Genomic DNA, 20,784 nt, shown 5'->3' with positions numbered 1-20,784 from the left:
CTGTATATCACTGCTTTACTTTTTCCACCAGCATTATGTTTTTGAGATCTATCCACGTTGCACTATGTACTCGTAATTCATCCTTTTAGCTGTTGTACAGTCTCCATTTTATGTACCCATTCCCTTAATACAGACACCTAGTTTGTCCCCTCACTGTCACAAACAAAGGGGATGAATGTCCTCTTACATGTCCCTATTCCCGAGTCTTCCCCATCTCAGGAAACGGCCCTACCATCCATTCAGTTGTTCAGATTCCAAACTGCGGAGCTTTCTGATACCTTTCTCTTTCCATTTACTAGTGCCTCAACACATTTTCTTATCTCTACCACCAAAGTGTATTCTAAATCTCATCACTTCTCTCCATCTCCACTTTTAACACTAGTCCAAGCCACAGTGGTTGTTCACCTAGCTTACTATGACAGCTTCTTTTGTTACTGCCCACCCCCCGAAAAAAACCCCACAGTTTTATGGAGGTACAGCTGACACACAATAAACTGAATTTATTTAAAGAGTAAAATTTGTTAAATTTTGACATAATGGATATGCGCATAAAACTGTCACCACAATCAAGATAGTGAATATATCACTATATAATCCTCATGCTTTTTGTAATTCCTCCCTCTCTTTCCTTCCTGTCCCCCACTCCAGGAAAACCCTGACCTACTTTCTGTCATTAGAGATTAGATTGTATTCTAGAGTTTTACAGTACATAGAGTTTTACAGAGTCATTAAGTATGTACTCTTTTTTTTTTTTTCTGGCTTCTTTCACTCAGCATAATTATTTTGAGATTTATCCATGTTGTGATGTGTATCAATAGTTACTCCTATTTATTGCTGATATTCTATTATATGGATGTGACACATTTATTTATCCATTCACATGTTGGTGGATATTTCCAGTGTTTGGCTACTAAAAATAAAGCTGTTATGCACATTTAGATACAAATCTTTGTATGGAGATAGGTTTTCTTTTCTCTTGAGTAAAAATACTTAGAGGTGGAATGGCTGGATCATCTGGTAGATATATGTTTAACTTTTTAAGAAACTGCCAAGCTCTTTTCCAAAATGGTTGTACCGTTTTCTATTCCAACAGGTATGAGAGTTCCATTTCCTTCACATTCTCAACCATACTTGGTATAGTCAGTCGGTTTTTTTTGGCATTTTGGCAGGTATTTATTTTTCCAGGGTGAACATGCTTTCAGAAATTGACAGTAGTTGCTAGTCAGACTTCTACAAACACAAAGGATATTACCCAAGCGTCCACCAGGCTGGTTTCTCAATTTAAGCTTTGTGATCCTAGCTCAAAATGTTGTAAATTCTATTACTGTTTGAATTTGGAATACAGAATTTTGCCAGCGATAGCACTGGCATTTGAGTCAGTAGTGAAGTGAGTTTTCTCCCCAGGAGGCCAGGTGACTGACTTGAAGCAAGGGCATGCTGTCCAAGATTGTGGGCAGATCATTTGAACCTCCTCAAAGGTGAAGAGAAACGATGTAAAGAAAACAACTTCATCTTGCCAGGAACAGTTGCCTTTTCCTTTGGTTCTCTCCTTTCTGATGACTGGATTTTCCTACTGTCCTTTTGTATCTTTCTCTTTCTTCTGGCAAAGGAACAAAATGTTCACACACTCAGGTACACTCAGTCCTTTACTTAAGTAGCTTTTCTAGATGAATTTGGAGCAGTGCCAGTGAAACTGAAGAAATACATGTTTTTCTGGACTAGTGATTAGATTTACAAAGCTTTTAAAAAATAATTGTTGAAAACATAGGTCTGTTCATTTACTTATTTTTGTTTTGTTTTGCACTGACTCTCTGGGCCAAGAACGGTACTGTGCTACAGTCTTTTTAATTTTAGCTAGTCTCTTTTTAATTTTAGCTAGTCTAATAGGTACTTAGTAGTATCTCATTGTGGTTTTAATTACCATTACCTTAAATATTAATTATGTTGAACATTTTTCATGTGCTTATTTATCATCCATACATTTTTCTTTGGTAAAGTATCTCTTCAAATATTTTGCCAATTTATTTGTTTTCTTCTTATTGAGTTGTCAGAGTTCTTTATATATTCTGAATACAAGTTCTTATCAGATATATACTTTGCAAATATTTTTTTTCTCAGTCTGTGGCTTGCCTTTTTATTATCTTAACAGTGTTTTTCGAAGAACAGAAGTTGAAAATTTTTATGAAGTCAAGTTTATCAGTGTTTGTATTCTAATTTGTATTTTTTGTGTGTTGTCTAAGAACTCTTTGCCTAGTCCAGGGTCACAAAGATTGCCTTTATGTTTTTTTCTAGAAATTGTGTAGTTTTAGGTTTTGCATTTAGGTGTGTGATCTATTTTGATCTTACCTTTATGTATGGTATAAGGTATGAGTTGAGGTCATTTTTTTTTATTATTCTTAAAGATGTCTAATTATTCTAGCACCATTTATTAACATAACTACCCCTTTTTTCATTGAATTCCCTTGATACCTTTGTTGAAAATCAATTATCACATACATGTAGGTCAATTTCTGCATTTTCTTTTCAGTGCCATTTATTTATTTGTTTCACTTCTACTCTAATGTAGCTTTATACTAAGTCTTGAAATGGGGTCATATAGTTGCCCAATTTCATTTTTCTTTTTCAAAATTCTTTTAGCTTTTCTAGGTCCTATGGTTTTTCCTGTAGATTTTAGATAAATATCCTGTTCATATGTTATTTTGTACATGTATGAATATATCAGAGGGAATTACTGGGTCAATGGGTACTTTCAAATGGGACCACCAGTTTAAAGTCCCCAGCAATGTATGAATTAAAGGGCCTATTTCTCTATACCCTCATCAAGCAAAGGTGAAGTGAACCACAGGATCCTCAAGATCATGATGACTTTTCGCTCCCAGCTGTATCCTGGAAAGGTGATGAGTTTTTACTTAGGAGAAGGTCTTTCATCTTCTTCACGTTAGAACATCTATAAGACAGATCTTTTCCTTGCTAGTAATGGTCTTCTCTCATAGCAAAACTTCGATGATAATAAGGTCTTTATTTCACTATTAGTACTGAGATGGGGAAGGAAATGAAGGGGAGGGGAGAAAACTCCTGTGCTGGCATACAGGAAAGAGTGTGAAAGAAATGTGATAAAAACTAAGGAAGGAGTGATTTTCAAGGTGGAGGGAGCATTCAAAGTATAAAATGGTAAAGAGATGTAAGGTAACATAATGAGAGGAGACTAGTCAATGAAATTGACAGTGTGGAGGTCATTGTTCACATCCTTCATTGGTGTGCTGGTGAAAGATGTGAAATTTCAGTGAACTGACTAATAAGTAGAAGGTAAGGAAGTGGAAACAATGAGTTTAGAAGTCTATTTTAAGAAGTTTTGTGATGGCAGGAAGGAAGGCGATGTTATCTAAAGAAAGGGTTATATGTAAGGCCAATATATTTTTACATATCGATAGGAGAGAGTAGCGCACGTTTACAGCTTGACGTGAAAATTTCAGTTGAATGGGAGAGACTAAAAACACATGCAAGACAAATCCTTGAGGCAGTCGATGAATATGAGACCCAACGCACAACTGGAAGAAATGACCGTGGGTGGAAAGGGTGCCCCCTTTTCTCAGGGAAGTGGGGAGGATGGGTGAGGATGTTGACAGGGTTTGTGTAAGGGGTAGGGAAGAAAATGTAGACTGTTCTTGTCTGGTGAATTCCATCTTCTCAGTGAGATAAAAGACAAGGTCCTAAAGCTAAGAATGAGGGAGGTAGTGAGAAGTCTGGGATCTGTGGAAGGCTGCATTTTAGAATAATCACAAAGGGAAAAGACAGACATCCGCTTAGAGACACAGCATTTGCCGGTCTGCACCAAGCACTCAGGTGAAGCAAGAGGCCACACATTTTCAGGGATTTCAGTCTGCATTATTACATGATTATTGGCAACAGCCCATGTCAGACTAGTTGTGATAACAGAGAAGTCAAATGGTAGGAATGATGAAGGGTGGGGATTTTACAGGGTGGTTTCAGGGGAGAAAAAATGTGTCAGAAAATAGAAGTCGCCAGAAGTAGACAAGAAACTTAAAGAATAGGGACCCCAAAGTAAGGAACATACGGATAGGAAAAGATTTGGGAGTAATAGTATAGAAGAAGAAATAAATAGTACTGTGAACATTTTTGTACATATATCCTATTTCTCTACAATAGATTCATAAAGGTGACATGAATCATGGGCCAAAATGTATAGCAAGTTTAAATTTTTATAGATATTACCAGATTACAAAAAGACTGAAGCAATTTTACTCCCATTAGCAATGGATGAGTTACTGGTCCTCCACCCTTCTCAGCTCCACATATTCTCAATGTCTTAAATTTTGGCTCGTTATTATCATTAGTGTGAATGTGTGGGCTGGGGGAGTGGTGTAGGAATGGTATATCCCTGTTTTAGTTTGTGTTTTCCTAACTGCTAGTGTCTTTGGGAATATTCTTATATTAATCTGTTATTTGTATTTCCTCTGAATTACCTGTTTATATCCCTTGGCCATTTATGCTATCATTCTTTTTTTTTTTTGTCTTTTTCTTATCAATCTGTAGGCACTCTTTGTATATTAGGGATAACCTTTTGTCAGTCATATGTCTTGCGATTATTTTCCTTCTATTTGTTATTTGTGTTTTTAAACATTATGGAGATCTTTTTCTTTCTATTGATGCATTTTAAGTTTTAATAAAGTCAAGCCTCTTATTTTTCCCTCATTGTGGATTCTGGTTTTCCATCCAGAATCTCCTACCTGGGATTATACATACATTTTTCCAAAATTTTTTCTAATACATTTATATAATTATTATTATTGTTATTTTGTTTTACATTTTAATCATGAATACATTTTTTTTGTTGTTCTGAGTAGAGGTCTAACTTGGAACTGAGAGGATGACTGAGTTCTGGGCCTAAGTCCTGGATCATTGTGAGGGAGGGACCAGGTTTGAGAACGCTGGTGACAAGGAGTTGAGTATGAGGTGGGCATATGGCATGTGCCTTAAAGGAGCCATTTTTAAAAACTGTAGTAGGGACTTCCCTGGTGGGCCAATGATTAAGAATCCGCCTTCCAATGCAGGGGACGTGGGTTTTGATCCCTGGTTGCAGAACGAAGATTCCACCTGCCGTGGGGCAACTAAGCCCACGCACTGCACCGAAAGATCCCACGTGCCACAACTAAGACCTGACGCAGCCAAATAAAATAAATAAATAAATAAAATATTTAAAAAATAAAAAATTGTAGTAAAATATTTAAAACATAAAATTTACCATTTTAACTATTTTTAGCTGTACAATTCAGTGGCACTAATTATGTTCACGATGTTGTGCAACCATCTGCCACTATCTATTCAAGGAGGCATTTTTATATGATTAAGAAATAATGGTCTGGAATCAGCAAAGGGAACAATCACACAACAACAGCAAAATGCAGACTTTCCTCTTCTTGCCACTTGTACTCCCGTTCCAACTCTGTGGGAAATTTAGCAGACTCATCATGAGAGGACATGATTTTTTAAAAAAACAGTTTAAACAGGGTTGCAGTTAAGTCAAAGAAGCGTGGGAATATTCTGCATAAAGGATCATACTACAGGGTAATCTGTTTTCGATGTCCAAGGGTTATAGTGAGCACACCAGATAGGGTTTACGGACAGGGGCAGTAAGAGGATGGTCAAACTGTGTGGGACCCAGATCAGGATGGGGACAAGGGCGTGGGCAAGTACCAAGGACAGGCATGAGCCTTTCCCATAGACTCAGACTAGACACTAATGGTATCTCATACCACGTTACTCTTCCTGCTTCTGGCCTGGTCAGCGTGTAGACGTGTTACACTGCTAACAATAGATTCTAAAAAATTGTTTGTACAAATGCACAAAGATTTATGTACAAAGAAACAATTCAAATATCTATCAATATCAAAATGATTAAATAAATAACCTCCTTTTTGCTTTCTTTTTTCTTCTGGAGAACAAACCTTTTAAAATGAGAATGTTTTTATCTTTTAACTGTGCAACTAGAAAACAGTAGTAATCAAGACAAAACGAAACCAGTCTGCACCCTCTAACCCCACTGTCAAGCTCTTATGTTGGTGAGGTAGCTTGGCCTTGACAATGTGTTAGGCTGTTCTCTGGGGCTTCTCTGAGCTCATCCCAGGCGGAGGACTAGTTTGGTTCTGTTGCTCTGGGGATGGAGGCTTAGACTGTAATTGTGCTGCTCCATTTGTGCTTTGGATTACTGCTTAACGCACCTTCTCCTTTCTCTCCCACTTTTAAATCTATTCGCAAAAGTTGCATTTTCTTTCTTTGTCCCCTCAGAACAGGTCCTGCCTGTCTTGAAAAGGGCCACATCCTTGGTCACATGGACATAGGGTCAGTGACCTCACTGCACACATTCCAAATTTTGTCATGGATGCTGGGACTGCTCTTAGGTTTTGGCTTGTCTTAGCTACAGTCATGTCCCAAACTGTTATATATGTGATGTCTCTCCACATATTGGCTAGAATGTGCTCTGTAGATCCCCAGTAAAGAGCTAGCGGGTTTCTTCCCCTTAGTTCTTCCTATTTTTTGCTTAAGTAATGTTCATGACTTGCAAGGTCCTGCATGACTTGTAACCAACTATTTGCATCTAAATGCTGCTGTCTGTGACAGGTATAGAATGCTCAAATGCTTTCCTGAAAATTGTTAGTTACACTGGTTCTTTGGCCATATATTTTTCCTTAGAAAATGCCTGTCCCCTCTTGAGAGCAGTGGGAACATAGTAGGAAGATCACGGATGCTGGAGTCAATAAGACCAACTTTTACTCAAATCCTTTTTCTAATAATTGCTGTGTGACTTTAGGCAAAATGCTTAATTTCTCTGAGACTACATTGAGCCATACTGTATGATTGTTCTATCCAAAATAGCCTATCTCCTAACTCTCTGCAACATCCACTTGTTTAGTTTCTTCAAAGCTCTTGTCACAGTTTGTGATTCTCTTCTTTATGTGTTACTTCTTTCAAATTATTATTTATCATGTTTTGAAGATGTGCCTGCTCACAGTATAAAATTCAAAAGTTACAAGGGATATATAGCCATGAAAAAAGAGTCTCTGTTCCACCTCTGATTACCAGCTCACCAGTTCCTTTCCCTGGAGAAAAATACTGTCGACTTCTTATGTTCTTTACCAGATATAACCTATTCATAAGCATTTATGTACACGAGTGTGCATACACACACACACAAATACACACAAGTTGTAGCATAGTATACACACTGTTCTGAACTTAACTCCCCATCCCCAATTAACAGTATATCTTGACTCTTTCTATGTTAATACTCATTAGTACTGCCTTATTCTGAATTCTATTTTATGGATTTAGCAATTTATTTAGCTAGTTTCCTATTAATGGAAGTTTAGATCATTTCCTCTCTTTTGCCTTTACAAACAATGCTACAATGACTATATTTCTACAGATGTAGTTTTGTGCTTTTTGAGTGTTTGTAGACAGGCCAAATTGCTCTACATAAATCTGCAGATTTACACTCCCACCAGCAATGATAGTTTCATTTTCCTCTACATCTTCACCAATGCAGTTTTTCATGAAATGTTTTGATATTTGCTAATAATTAAAGAGATGAAAAACGGTTTCTCATTGTGTTTTTAAAAATTAATTAATTAATTTATTTTTGGCTGCGTAGGGTCTTTGTTGCTGCGTGAGGGCTTCTCATTTCTCATTGCGGTGGCTCCTCTTGTTGCGGAGCAAGACTCTAGCTGTGCAGGCTTCAGTTGTTGTGGCTCGTGGGCTAAGAGTGCAGGCTCAGTAGTTGTGGCACACGGGCTTAGTTGCTCCACGGCATGTGGAATCTTCCTGGACCAGGGATCAAACCCATGTCCCCTGCGCTGGCAGGCAGATTCTTAACCACTGTGCCACCAGGGAAGTCCCACTTAGTGTGGTTTTAATTTGTATTCCTCTTATTAAGAATTATAGTGAGCATCTTTTCACATGCTTATTAGCCATTTGTATTTCCTTTTCTGTGAACTGACAGTTTATAGCCTTTATCCTTTTTTATAAAGAAATTGGGTGATAGATCTTTTCCTAAATAATTAGTGAGGAAAAAGTTTTTTATATACTAAATAAATGAGCCATCTATGTGTGATACAGGCTGAAAATATTTTGTCCTAGTTTGTAATTTTTCTCTTTATATCATTTGAAATACTTCATTCTCTGTTCTAAGATTAAATTAGTTAAGGGAAAGTATAAGACAACTGACCTCTAGTGAAGAGCATAATTATAGAAGCACCAGGAACTAACTGGAATTAGCATTGTTGTGTCAAAAAGGATAGAAAATTGGTGCATTTGCTAGTGAAACACTGAAATGAGCACAGTGATTACATTTATGAAGGCTCATCCAGGAGACTTTAAGAGTCTGTAGTGTATAGCATTCACTGACAGACTCGGGGACTCATCAAATATCCCTAGACTCAGAACCGAGCTACTAGTGGAAAATGTTGTTGAGAGACTAGAGCAGCCTGGGAATATTCTTTAAAGATATAAAATTCCGGATAGGAGCTCACCTATGAATAATCAATTTTTGTGAGAGTGCAAAAACTTCCCCCGTGATGAGAGAGACTTCTTTTCTGTGGTCTCAAAATTTTGGTTGAAATCTAAACCTATGTTCCAAAGAGAGTCTTTAGACACACCCCATAGGACTTTCCAAACTCATCTGGGGACAGTTACCAACAGCCCACATAATGAAAAGTTCAAGACTAATTACAGAGGCAAATTCTTTGAAGGAATTTGTAGATGATGAGATTGCTGGCCTGTTTCCCCTCCTTCTGCCCAGGCCAAGTGGGGGAGGAACTGGAGGGCCCCTGTTTGCTGCAGGTGGACACAGTCTTACTCCCCAGTCTGTGTTGCTCAGCTATGGAAACTTGTAGATCCGGGGCTGACTGGAGAACAAGAGTGCTTGGAAGAATTTGACCTAAGTACCCTGTTGTGGACGGCAGAGAAACTTCTGTCTGAATGTTGCTTGGAGAGGTCTGGTGGTGGGAAGCTAGCTGAAATTGCCCCTAATGCCAGGGTAAGGAGGGGTAGATGCAGTGGATGCACATCGCAATTTCACCATTTGTTCAGTGGGTATAGGAGGAAGCAGAAGAAGGTAATGGGGTTTGAGTTGTCTACAAAGGGCTTTATTCTCAAGGGGACCCCAGAAGAAAGAGGTCCTGTGGAATGTTTCACCGTAAGTTGAGAGTTAAGGTAAAGTTAAGAGGCTTTCCAGAGAGCATATCACCTGTATCAGGAAATGGTGCAGTGCAGAAATTCCTCAAGGGTGTATTTATCTGGGTGGGATCTCCTAAAACCCACAGAAGTGCCCCACAAGAGATAACTAGTATCTGGGTATCGTATCAGTCTGGGTTCAACAAGAGAAGCAGAACCAGTAGGGGATATATTTTTAAAAATTTATTGCATGGAATTGGTTCATGCCACTGTGGAGCCAACTAGGCAAGTCCAAAGCTCAAAGGGCAGGCTGTCAGGAAGGGCAGACTAGAGCTCTCCAGCAGGGGCTGGCACTGCTGTCCACAGGTGGAATTTCTTCTTTGTCAGGGAAGCTTCACCTCTGCTCTTAAGGCCTTTCAACAGATTGAACCCATCCCACCCAGATTATGATAATCTCCCTTGTTTACAGTCAACTTTTTATAGACTTTACTTACATCTAAAAAATACCTTCACAGCAACATCTAGACTAGTGTTTGATTGAATGACTAGGGACTATTGCCTGGCTGAGATGACACATCAAACGACCATCGCAGGTATCCTCCACACAAAGTGAGGCCAGATAACAGAGTACCAGAAAGAGAGACTTTGCCTCTTTCTTCCAATCCCCATCTCCTGAGGCTAGAGGGATGCCTCACTTCCCCACTGTTGGTCTGTGGAAACAAGAATCAGACCTGAGACGGGGGACTTGCCTCATGGTCCAGTGGGTAAGACTCCACACTCCCAATGCAGGGGGCCCGGGTTCCATCCCTGGTAGGGCAACAAGATCCCACATGCGTGCTGCAACTAAGAATCCTGCATGCCACAACTAAACATGCCGCAACGAAGATCCTGCACAACCGGGTCTCACAACTAAGACCCGGTGCAGCCAAAATTAATAAATAAATAAATATTAAGAACTGAGAGGAACGTAGGCAGAAATTTTGAATTGGTTATAAGATCGACATCTTGTTTTAGACTGTATTAAAGTTTTCAGGTATCAATTTGTATACACAGAAGTTGAGGATTGACAGAATGGTCTTATTTGGTTTTTGCACATGTATAAATTTAGGGTTTTTTTAAAAATTCAAAATTCATTTTCTCCTATCACAGTACCTTGTCCTTCGTTCCTTTTCTTTCCCCAAGTCATCCACTTTAAAAACATGCGTGATAATCTCTTGTGATTTTAATTGCCCTCTTGTGGTCAAAGTTGATGATTGCAGTGATCTAAGAGTTGCTAAAGCATTCAGTTCAAGGCCTTTTCAGAGGGTACTGAGTTAAAGACCATTATTCCAGGTTTTTCTTTGTTTGTTTTGTTTTTAAATGGCCAATCATGGGTAGAATCTGTTATATCCAATCACTAGAGGAAGGAACATTTTCTTATTACCTTGATTCTAGAAAAATTCTTGCGTTGACTTTACTCAGCTACGAAGAGTTCATTTGTGGCAAATCATTCCCTTTGTCACTGTACATTTTCAAAATAGAAGTCTAGGATCATTTGATTAACAAGATTGCTTGTACACTGTGTTCAGGTCACTGCCAGTTAGAGATACTAGTCCTAGAATGACAATGAGTGAATAAGAACAAAAAAACATGATTACATTAAGTAACAAGGAAAGTGGAAGTATCAGTAAAAAGTATCAGTAGTGAAGAAAAGAACAGAAGAGGATAAAACAAAAACACATCATATTTTTAATAAAAAGATGACATTTGATTATAGAAAATGAAGCTTTCTGAAAAGTAGGAGAGAAAGGAGAAGTAGGGTAGAATTAAGTGCTAATCTTGTTATCATTTTAGAATAGTTCATAGTCACATATACATAATTCCAGTATATGGCACAGAATCATCAGAGCCACAGACACAGTGCTAGGTCCCCAGGCCTTTTCTGTCCTTAAGGAATAAAATGTAATTTAACCCCCTACCCCATTTTGAAAGACAAAAGCCATGCTATCCATTTTTCTGTTTGTTTAAGTGCCTTTTGTGTTGAGTTATCCAAATCAGGAAATCTTTCCTTAGTGTTCTGTAGAAAACACTTGGCTGGAAATCAGGAGCTCTTTCACTATTTGGTTGATACATAGCAATGACATATTTGCAATGTCAGCTACCTTTTCTGTTTTGTGCCTCCCTCCCATACCTACATCTGGCATTCAGTGTTCCTAAAACTTATTTTCATTTAGAGTGCATTTCTTCTGAATCACTTTTTTTTTCTTTTTTAAATATTGAGTGGAGTTCCCTGTGCTGTACAGTAGGTCCCTGTTGCTTATCTATTTTTATTATTTTATTTTATTTATTTATTTATTTATTTTTGGCTGTGTTGGGTCTTCGTTTCTGTGCGAGGGCTATCTCTAGTTGCGGTGAGCAGGGGCCACTCTTCATCGCAGTGCGCGGGCCTCTCACTGTCACGGCCTTCTCTTGTTGCAGAGCACAGGCTCCAGACGCGCAAGCTCAGTGTCCATGGCTCACGGGCCCAGATGCTCCGCGGCATGTGGGATCTTCCCAGACCAGGGCTCGAACCCGTGTCCCCTGCATTGGCAGGCAGATTCTCAACCACTGGGCCACCAGGGAAGCCCCCTGAGTCACTTTTATACTCCATGTTCTTATATACAATATTGTGTTCTGTGTCATCATGCGCTGCTGGTAATGCAGCATTTCCTCAAAGAGGACCTCACTATTGTCTCTGAGATTGTTTGCCAAGCTGACAACCATTCAGTAGGTCTTCATGCTAACACTGTTTTGACCTTACTAGAAGATGTCAAGGGAGCGTTTCAAACAACAATCAGAATTCCAGTTCCTTTTTCAAATGACTCATTAACTAAACCATTGAGAGATTAAAGTCATTTAATGGAAAGGTCAATGGGAAAACAACCAAGTTCATACATGAACAAGGAATGACGACCGCCTGACAGCTACTGTGTAAAATACTGTGGCAGACTGTGTTTCCAAAGGTGGCTGCATGTCTTCCATCAAACATGCTCTTTAAAAACAAAGAAACAAATGCCTTTATTGGGGTATAAATGATGTACCATAAACTACACATATTTGAAGTGTACAAAATAGTGAGCCACAAGCTCTTCTGCACTGTGTCCTTGCCACATCAAGAAGTAGAGCACATTTTCCCTACTCTTCATTCTAGATTGAATATTTGTTGCACTTATCCTTTCTTTGTCTCACTATCATTTACTGAGTTTTCGTGTAGGGCAGATATCTTGTAAGTTCAGATTTCTTCAGGAACTAGGCAATTCCCTGGCCGTCCAGTGGTTAGGACTCCGGTGCTTTCACTGCCAGGGCCCAGGTTTGATCCCTAGTTGGGGAACTAAGATCCCACAAGTCGTGTGGTGAGGCCAAAACAACACAAAAAAACAGATTTCTTCAGGAACTATACTTGAGGAGTACTACCTAAGGAACTTCACCCCCAAACCCCATTCACACCTGATTTAGATGGTGAGATCCTAGAGCATCCATAATAGGATGAGATTTTCTGGGGAGAGGCTAAGTGTATTTTGTATGTGGGGGAGAGATGTGATTTCGGTTTTTTTTGTTTTTTTTTTTGTTTTTTTTTTGCGGTACGTGGGCCTGTCACTGTTTTGGCCTCTCCCGTTGCGGAGCTCAGGCTCCGGACACGCAGCCCCAGCGGCCATGGCTCACGGGCCTAGCCACTCCGTGGCACGTGGGATCTTCCCGGACCGGGGCACGAACCTGTGTCCTGTGCATCGGCAGGCAGATTCTCAACCACTGCGCCACCAGGGAAGCCCTGTTGTTTTTTAACTTATTGAATTTTGGGGTGGTTTGTTATGCAGCAACAGATAAATAAAATAGATGTTATCCACTGTCGGATGTATCCCAGTTTCAGGGATGTTAAGGTGTGAAGAATATGCAATTTAGAATTGATGAAATACAAAAATAGAAACATATGCAAATTACATGAATAAGTACTTTGGAGAAGAAGAAATGTTAATGGCTCATATGAAGAGATGCTCCACCTCACTAGTAATCAGAGAAGTAAAAATTAAAGCAATCAAGAAATAAGACTTTTTATTTAAAAATAGTGCAAAAGTTAGAAAGTTGGTTAAATGTTGGCAAGAATATAATGGAAATGGGAATCCTTTATGTACTATTGGAGGGAGTATAGATTGGTTGCAGCCATTTTAGAATACTTTCTTGCTGAATTCTGAAATTAAGTTTGTATATATCATTTCACCCAACAATTTCAATCCTAGCTGTATATTTGAGAGAAATTATCAAACAGCTCAATAAACTGGCATGTATCAGGATATTCAAAACATTTGTCAACAGAATTGAAAATTTCCCAAACTGAAGGTCAAAGAAAAAAAGATTAAAAAAAATAGAACAGTAAATCAACTGTACTTCAAAAAAAAGAAAATAGAACAAAATATCTGAGAACTGTGGGACAGTTACAAAAGGTGTAACATACAGGTAATGGGAATACCAGAAGGAGAAGAAAAAGAGAAAGGAATAATTGATCTGCTAAGAGATGAGGGAAAATGGAATCATAAAAAATGCTCACTTGAAATCGGAGAAGGCAATAAAAGAGTGGATGATAAAAGATAAATAACAAGGGCAATAAATAGAAAAGAGTTTAAATATTTTAGAGATTAACTATATGAAAAATCAACTTAAATGTGAATGGTCTAAATACATAAACTAAAAGACAGATGCTACTACAGAGGATAAAGAAAAACAAGACCCAACTATATGTTGTCTACAACAAACCCACTTTAAGTATGAAGACACAGATAGATTAAAAGTAAAGATATGCCACGCTAACGTTAATTTTTTTAAAAGCCTGAAGCAGCTATATTAATTTCAGATAAAGTACATTTCAGAGCAAGGAAAACAGTCAAGGATAAAGAGGGGCATTCCATAATGCCAAAGGGGCTAGTTCTCCCAGAAGATTGATAATTTGAATAGGTCTATATCTATTAAATAACTTGAATCAATAATTAACAATCTTTTGAAACAGAAACACCAGGCCCAAATGGTTTCACTGGTGAATTCTACCAAACATTTAAAGAAGAAATAATACCAATTCTCTACAATCTCATCCAGAAAATAGAGGTAGAGGGAAGACTTCCTAACACCATAACCAGGGCAAGACATTACAGGGAAGGAAAACTACAGACTCTCTCATGAACAAAAATGCAAAAGTCCTCAACAAAATATTAGAAAATTGTATCCACCAATGTGTAAAGATAATTCTCTACATCATGAAAAGTGAAATTTATTCTAGGTATGCAAGGCTAGTTCAACATTTGAAAATCGCTGAATGTAATCCACCACATTAACAGGCTAAAGAAGAAAAATCATATGCTCATAACAATACATACAGAAAAAGCGTTTGACAAAACCTAACACCCATTTATGATAAAAATTCTCACCAAACTACAAATACAGGGGAACTTCCCCAATTTGATAAAATAAAATCACCCAAACCCCACATCCAATTATATTAATGCTGAGAGACTAGATGCTTTCCCCTAAAATTTGGAACAAGAGAGAGATGTCCCCTCTAACCACTTCTCTTCAACATTGTCCCAAAAGTTCTAGCTAATGCAACAAGAGAAGAAAAGGAAATAAAAGCTATACAGATTAGTAAGGAAGAAATAAAAGTGTCTTTGTTCACAGATTATGTGATTGTCTATGTAGAAAATTTGAAAGAATTGAACCTCAAGAGAGGTTTGGGGCAGGGTTTCCTGTCTTTTGATTTTAAAAGAATAAACAGGGGAATAACAATTTAAGAAGGAAGAAAGCCAATTAAGAGACTAAGGTTTCTAACTAGAATGGCTAAATGCTTAAAACATTTCCCCAGACCAAAACAATTCTTCCAGGCTGGGCAGAGAGGTCAGTAATTTCCTTGGGGGAATTAACAGAGAAGGTTTGCATGGAGCACCTGGTAGGCTGGATCCCAGGCCCAGCCACTTGTTCTTTGTCAAATATTCCTATCCCTTTGAACAACAGGGAGGCCACAGGGTGGTGGATCTAAAACAGTCATGTAAACTAAAGACAGATGACTGCCGTGGGGTGGGATGCAATACCTTGACCCTGTATTAGATCACCAGGTAGGAAGAACCCCAGAATATTTGAGATAAATTTCCTGTAGTCTAATGGGGCTGGGGTTTAGAGTCACATTTCATTCACAGAAGACAAAGAAATGTAATATTTCATGTAGAATATACTGATTCTAAGAAAACCAACCAACCTCCCTCCCCGCCCCTCCGCCATACACACATACACACACAAACAAAATCACTATTCCCAGAATGCAATTCTGTGGACCAGTAAGGACAATTTGTGTGCTAGTTACCTTATTTTGTTGTCTTCTCACTATAAGTTTCCATGATTATTTTATTCCTCTCCTTCTCTCTTCTCTTTGCCTAACTTTTTTCTACAAAGTTTTTTTACAGTTAATAAAGCAGCAGTACTCATATTTTTTAACCTTTGCTGCCACCCTGTGGCTATCTTTCATTACTGTACATGAAAAGAGGGCATCTAAGAACTTCTGCTAAGGTATCAGATTAGGGACAAGCATAAGGGAAGCACATTAAAAAAAAAAAAAAAATATTGGCAGAACATCCGAGATGGTCTTTCACTATAATGCTCAGAATCTGAGGCATGAATCTAGTATATGCTGTATGTGTCTCTTATGTATCAGTATTTGTCCTTTAAAATCCTTTTAGTTTCTGTCTAACCTTATCTTAGTAGTCCCCCATTCCTCCTCTTAGTTCAAACTAAGATGCATAATTAATCACATTAATTGTTGACCCTAACTTGCCATTAGTGTCAATTATGGCTTTTAATGGACTCGAAAAAACACTGCATAGGAAGCTGAACCTATTTATAGTAGGCCCATATATTAAAATTTCTTTGTAGACTTTCATTTTGGTCTAGAACTTGTTATATTAATGCGAAGCATTCTGGCTTTCTCTAAGTGTTAAAAATGAAAGAATCAGTTTTAAGAAGTAGAATATATTCACAGCCCATTTTCCACACACATTTTTCCTGAGAAATAAGGGCTACTGTAATTGTCTCCTTACCACCTGTCCCTACCACTCTAGCCCCTTTCTGCTTCTTGTTACCATCTTAAATCAAATATGATCATGCCACTATCCTGTTTTTAAAAGATTCCATTGGCTTCCTATTACTTATAGGATAAAACATAGACTTCTTTGAACACCCTTGATAAATCAGTCTCAACTGATCTGTCAAGCCTCATTTTTAATCGCTCCCATAAACACTGCGTTTTCTTTTCTTTTCTTTTCTTTTTTTTTTTGCGGTACGCAGGCCTCTCACTGTTGTGGCCTCTCCCATTGCCGAGCACAGGCTTCGGACGCGCAGGCTCAGCGGCCATGGCTCACGGGCCCAGCCGCTCCACGGCATGTGGGATCTTCCCGGACCGGGGCATGAACCCGTGTCCCCTGCATCGGCAGGCAGACTCTCAACCACTGCGCCACAAGGGAAGCCCTTACTAGTTTTAAATTAGAAACTAATCAGAATACACAAAGTGAAAAACATAATAAACACTTTTTAAACTATTGTTATCCATAAAATTATAATTCATTAATTTTTTTAGCTGAACTTGGTAATTAAGGTAATTTCATTCATTTCTAAAAATGACCTGAAAAATAAAGTACATCGGTAAGAGTGTCAACTTCTGGAAATTAAAATCTTGTATCTTTAATGTTATACCAAAAAGGACTCAAGCTCATTGTCCAGTGAAAATAATGGCTCATTTATTCCGCTGCTAAAGTTCTTTCTCTGCCACACTGCATTTTTTTTAAGGATACATGAAGGACATCTTTTAATACAGTTCACAAGCATAGAGCCATTGTAGAGGGATTAAAGAAAACAGAAAAACAAAAAAACTGGATTCAAATCCAGGCTTTACTATTTTTTTTAAATTGTTTCTTCTGAGTTTTAAGGTAAATTAAGCAAATTTACTCATTGAACATTTCAAGTGAAAATCAATTTTTTTTTTTTTTTTTTTTTTTAATAAGGGATTATATAAACTTTCCATTGATTTTGCTGTGATTCTCTCCTTCCTTGATCCATCTGGGTAAAAATTGCCATTTATGTGTAAAGGATTAAGAATTTTATCTAATGGAAGAAGAGTTTCTGAATGTTCTAATTCAGAGCCAGTTCATTCATTTTATCTGCTCTGTAGTATTACAGGGCACAATACTACATTTTATTTAGCCATTTTAATACTCAAACTGTGGTTTCTAGTTTTTCTTAGTAACAGTACTGTAATGAACATTCTTGTGTAGTCTCCTTATTTACATATGGAATATTTCTTTATGGCAGATGCTCAGAAGTGGAATTGTTACCAGTGTATGCATATTTTAGAATACTAACAAATTGCCCTTCGATGTATATAATCCCTTTCTGCAACCTTGCCAAATTAAAAAAAAAAGTATTTATTTATTTATTCTTTATTTTGGCTGTGCTGAATCTTATTTGCGACACACGGGATCTTCGTTGCGGCATATGGACTCTTAGTTGTGGCATGCAGCCTTCTTAGCTGCAGTATTCGGACTTCTTAGTTGGGGCATGCGGACTCTTAGTTGCAGCATGTGGGATCTATTTCCCCAACCAGGGATCGAACCTGGGCCCCCTGCATTGGGAGCGTGGAGTCTTACCCACCAGGTCACCAGGGAAGTCCCAACCTTGCCAAATTTAATATTACCAAGCTTTAAAATTTTTCCTGATGTGATGTGTATAATGTTTTAATTTGCATGTTTCTGATTACTAATGAGGCTAGGTAACTCCTGTGTTTACCAACCACTTGTATTTCCTTTAGTTGTGCACTGCTGTTTCATGTCCTTTGTCCATTTTTCTATTGATTTGTCTTATTCATGATGATTTATAGCCTTTAAAAGATATAGTGTAGACAGTAATACTTTTTTTGTTGAGGTATAGTTGATCTACAATGTTGTAAAAAGCAAAGTGATTCAGTTATATATATGTACATTCTTTTTTAGTATTCTTTTCCATTATGGTTTATCATATATTGAATATAGTTCCGTGTGCTATACAGTAGGACCTTGTTGGTTATTCATTCTATATATAATAGCTTACATCTGCTAACCCCAAACTCCCACTCCATCCCTTCCCCGACCCCCTCCCCCTAAACAAGTCTGTTCTCTGTTAGACACTAATACTTTATTGTTTATTTGAATTAAAAATATCTTCTCCCAGTCTGTCTTTTGTTCATCTAAAAAAATTTTTTTTGACCCTTGTTTGTAAGTGATGGTTTATCTGGGTATATATTTTTAGATTTGAAGTTATTTTCTCTCAATATTTTGAGTATATTATTTCGCTATCTTCTGGCTTCAATTATTGCTTTTGAGTGGTCTGTTCATTCTAATATATGTTCTCTGTCTTTGTTTTCGAAATTTTCACTCTGATATGCCTAGCACTGGATTTTTTATTTTTGTGTTTTTATTATGGTGAAATATATAGAATAGAAAAGTTGCCATTTCAACCATCATTTAAAAGCACAGTTCAGTGGCTTTAATCATATATGCAGTGTTGTATAACCATCACCACTATTTATCTCCAAAACTTTTCTGTTACTCTTAAGAGCAGCTTTGTACCTGCTAAACAATAGTTCCCCAATCTTCCACCTGCCCCCAGTCTCTGGTCTCCTCTAATCTACTTTCTGTTTCTATGAATTTTTCTATTCTAGATATTTCATGTAAGTGGAATCATACAATATTTGTCCTTTTGTTTCTGGCTTATTTCACTTAGCATAATGTTTTCAAATTTCATCCATGTTGTAGAAATGTCAGAACTTTATCTTTTTTCATAGCTGAATAATTTTCCACTGTAGGTATATACCACATTTTAGTTATCCATTCACCTGTTGATGGACATTTGGTTACCACCTTATTGTGACTAATGCTGCAATGAACAATGGTGTACCAGCAACTGGTTGAGTTCCCTTTTCCAATTATTTGGAGGTGTGTCCTTAGGACCAGAATTGTTGAATCATATGATAATTTTATGTTTAACTTTTTGAGGTACCACCAAACTTTTTCACAGTGGCTGCACCATTTTACATTCCCACCAGCTGTGGGAACAAGGGTTACAATTTTCTACATCCTAGGCAACACTCGTTAATTTTTAAAACAATTATGGCCATTTTTTAGGTATGAAGTGGTATCTCATTATGGGTTTGATTTGTGTTTCCCTAATGACTAATAGCGTTGAGCATCTTTCATGTACTTATATGCCATTTGTATAACTTCTTTGGAGAAATATCTATTCAAGTGCTTTGACATGTTTTAACAAGTCTTCTAGGTAATTCTGATGCACACTAAACTTTGAAAACCAAATGACTAGAAACTAATGAACTACTACCACAAATAACCTAATAAGATAATTGGAACTGACTGGAGTAAAGGTGTTAGGTTTTTATTGTAAGACTATTTGATGGATCAGGGTGAACGTGTGCTGTTCAATTTTAAAGAACTTGTTTCTTGTCTTCTTAAGTAGACAAAGGCTGAGAAGAAATGGATAAACATTTGGGGAAAGGATGAGGAGAAATCAAATACAAGGAGGAAAAAGGGAAGCAAGAGCAAGAAAATACTTTTCACAAAACAAGATACGAAGAGTATTTGGGATTTAAGACCAAATGAAGATTATGAGGTAAGATATCTTTAATTGTACTTTATAGAGTAAGTATTCTTTCTCCTTGTATAGATTGGCAGGTACTGAATTCAATATTTCTTCTTAGACTTAAGCTTCTTATTCACTGGATTTTAGTTTACTTTTCAGAATAGTAAATATGTTCAAACAGTTCAGTAGTCAAATAATTTTAAATGGTATTCTCTAAGTGGTCTCCTTCCCATCCTTGAAAACTTCCACTTACTTTATACTGTTTCTGTAGGAAGATAAATACTTTTTTAGTAGCTTTTTTTTTTTTTCTGGTGGGTATCATTCTAGTCTTAGTTTATTTAAGTGCAAAAAAAAAAAAAAGGACATGTTATTTCCTCTCCCACCCTTTTATTATAATATGAGTCCATAATATGTACCCTGTTCTTAGCTCTACTGTTTTCTCCTAACAGTATAATCCTGGGGATATTTCTTTAATGATACGTAGAGTGCTTCCTCATTCTGCTTCCAGCCACATATTTTTCCATCATTTAGATGTTTCCTAACATATTCTGAATTCTTGTGACCTCTTTCATACAGTAAACTGTCATACTCTAATCTTCCAGGATTAACTTTTGATTTATCAGTGGGGTTTAAATAAACATAAAAGTCATTTATTCTTGCAAGGTGGATCAAGTATTCTATTTCTTTCTCTTTGAATTCCTGCCATAACCACCCAATTTCCCTGAGGCACAGGGTTGCCTCTGACCAAGTCACTCAAGGTGGGGAAGGATGAGTTTGGTGATGAGGCAAATGGGAGAAAATGCAAGCATATAGGGCTTCCCTGGTGGTGCAGTGGTTGAGAGTCCGCCTGCTGATGCAGGGGACACGGGTTCGTGCCCCGGTCCGGGAAGATCTATTTTTTTTTTTTTTTTTTTTTGCGGTACG

At 37.6% G+C, this 20,784-nt stretch overlaps 1 long non-coding RNA gene across 5 annotated transcripts in view; it reads left to right on the top strand.

The window, feature by feature from the left end:
- Positions 1–20,784, top strand: part of LOC109548460 (uncharacterized) — a 115,542-nt gene that overhangs the window by 17,765 nt on the left and 76,993 nt on the right. For all 5 annotated transcript variants that reach the window (XR_012324533.1, XR_012324535.1, XR_012324534.1 and 2 more), the window contains exon 4: positions 19,735–19,890. This is a non-coding gene — a long non-coding RNA (uncharacterized lncRNA). The remainder of the gene's footprint in view (positions 1–19,734; positions 19,891–20,784) is intronic.

The sequence above is a fragment of the Tursiops truncatus genome, chromosome 11, assembly GCF_011762595.2.
Source record: "Tursiops truncatus isolate mTurTru1 chromosome 11, mTurTru1.mat.Y, whole genome shotgun sequence".
Classification (NCBI taxonomy): Eukaryota; Metazoa; Chordata; class Mammalia; order Artiodactyla; family Delphinidae; genus Tursiops; species Tursiops truncatus.
Note: the sequence above shows the minus strand (reverse complement) of the source record. Positions and strands in the feature narration are given on the sequence as shown.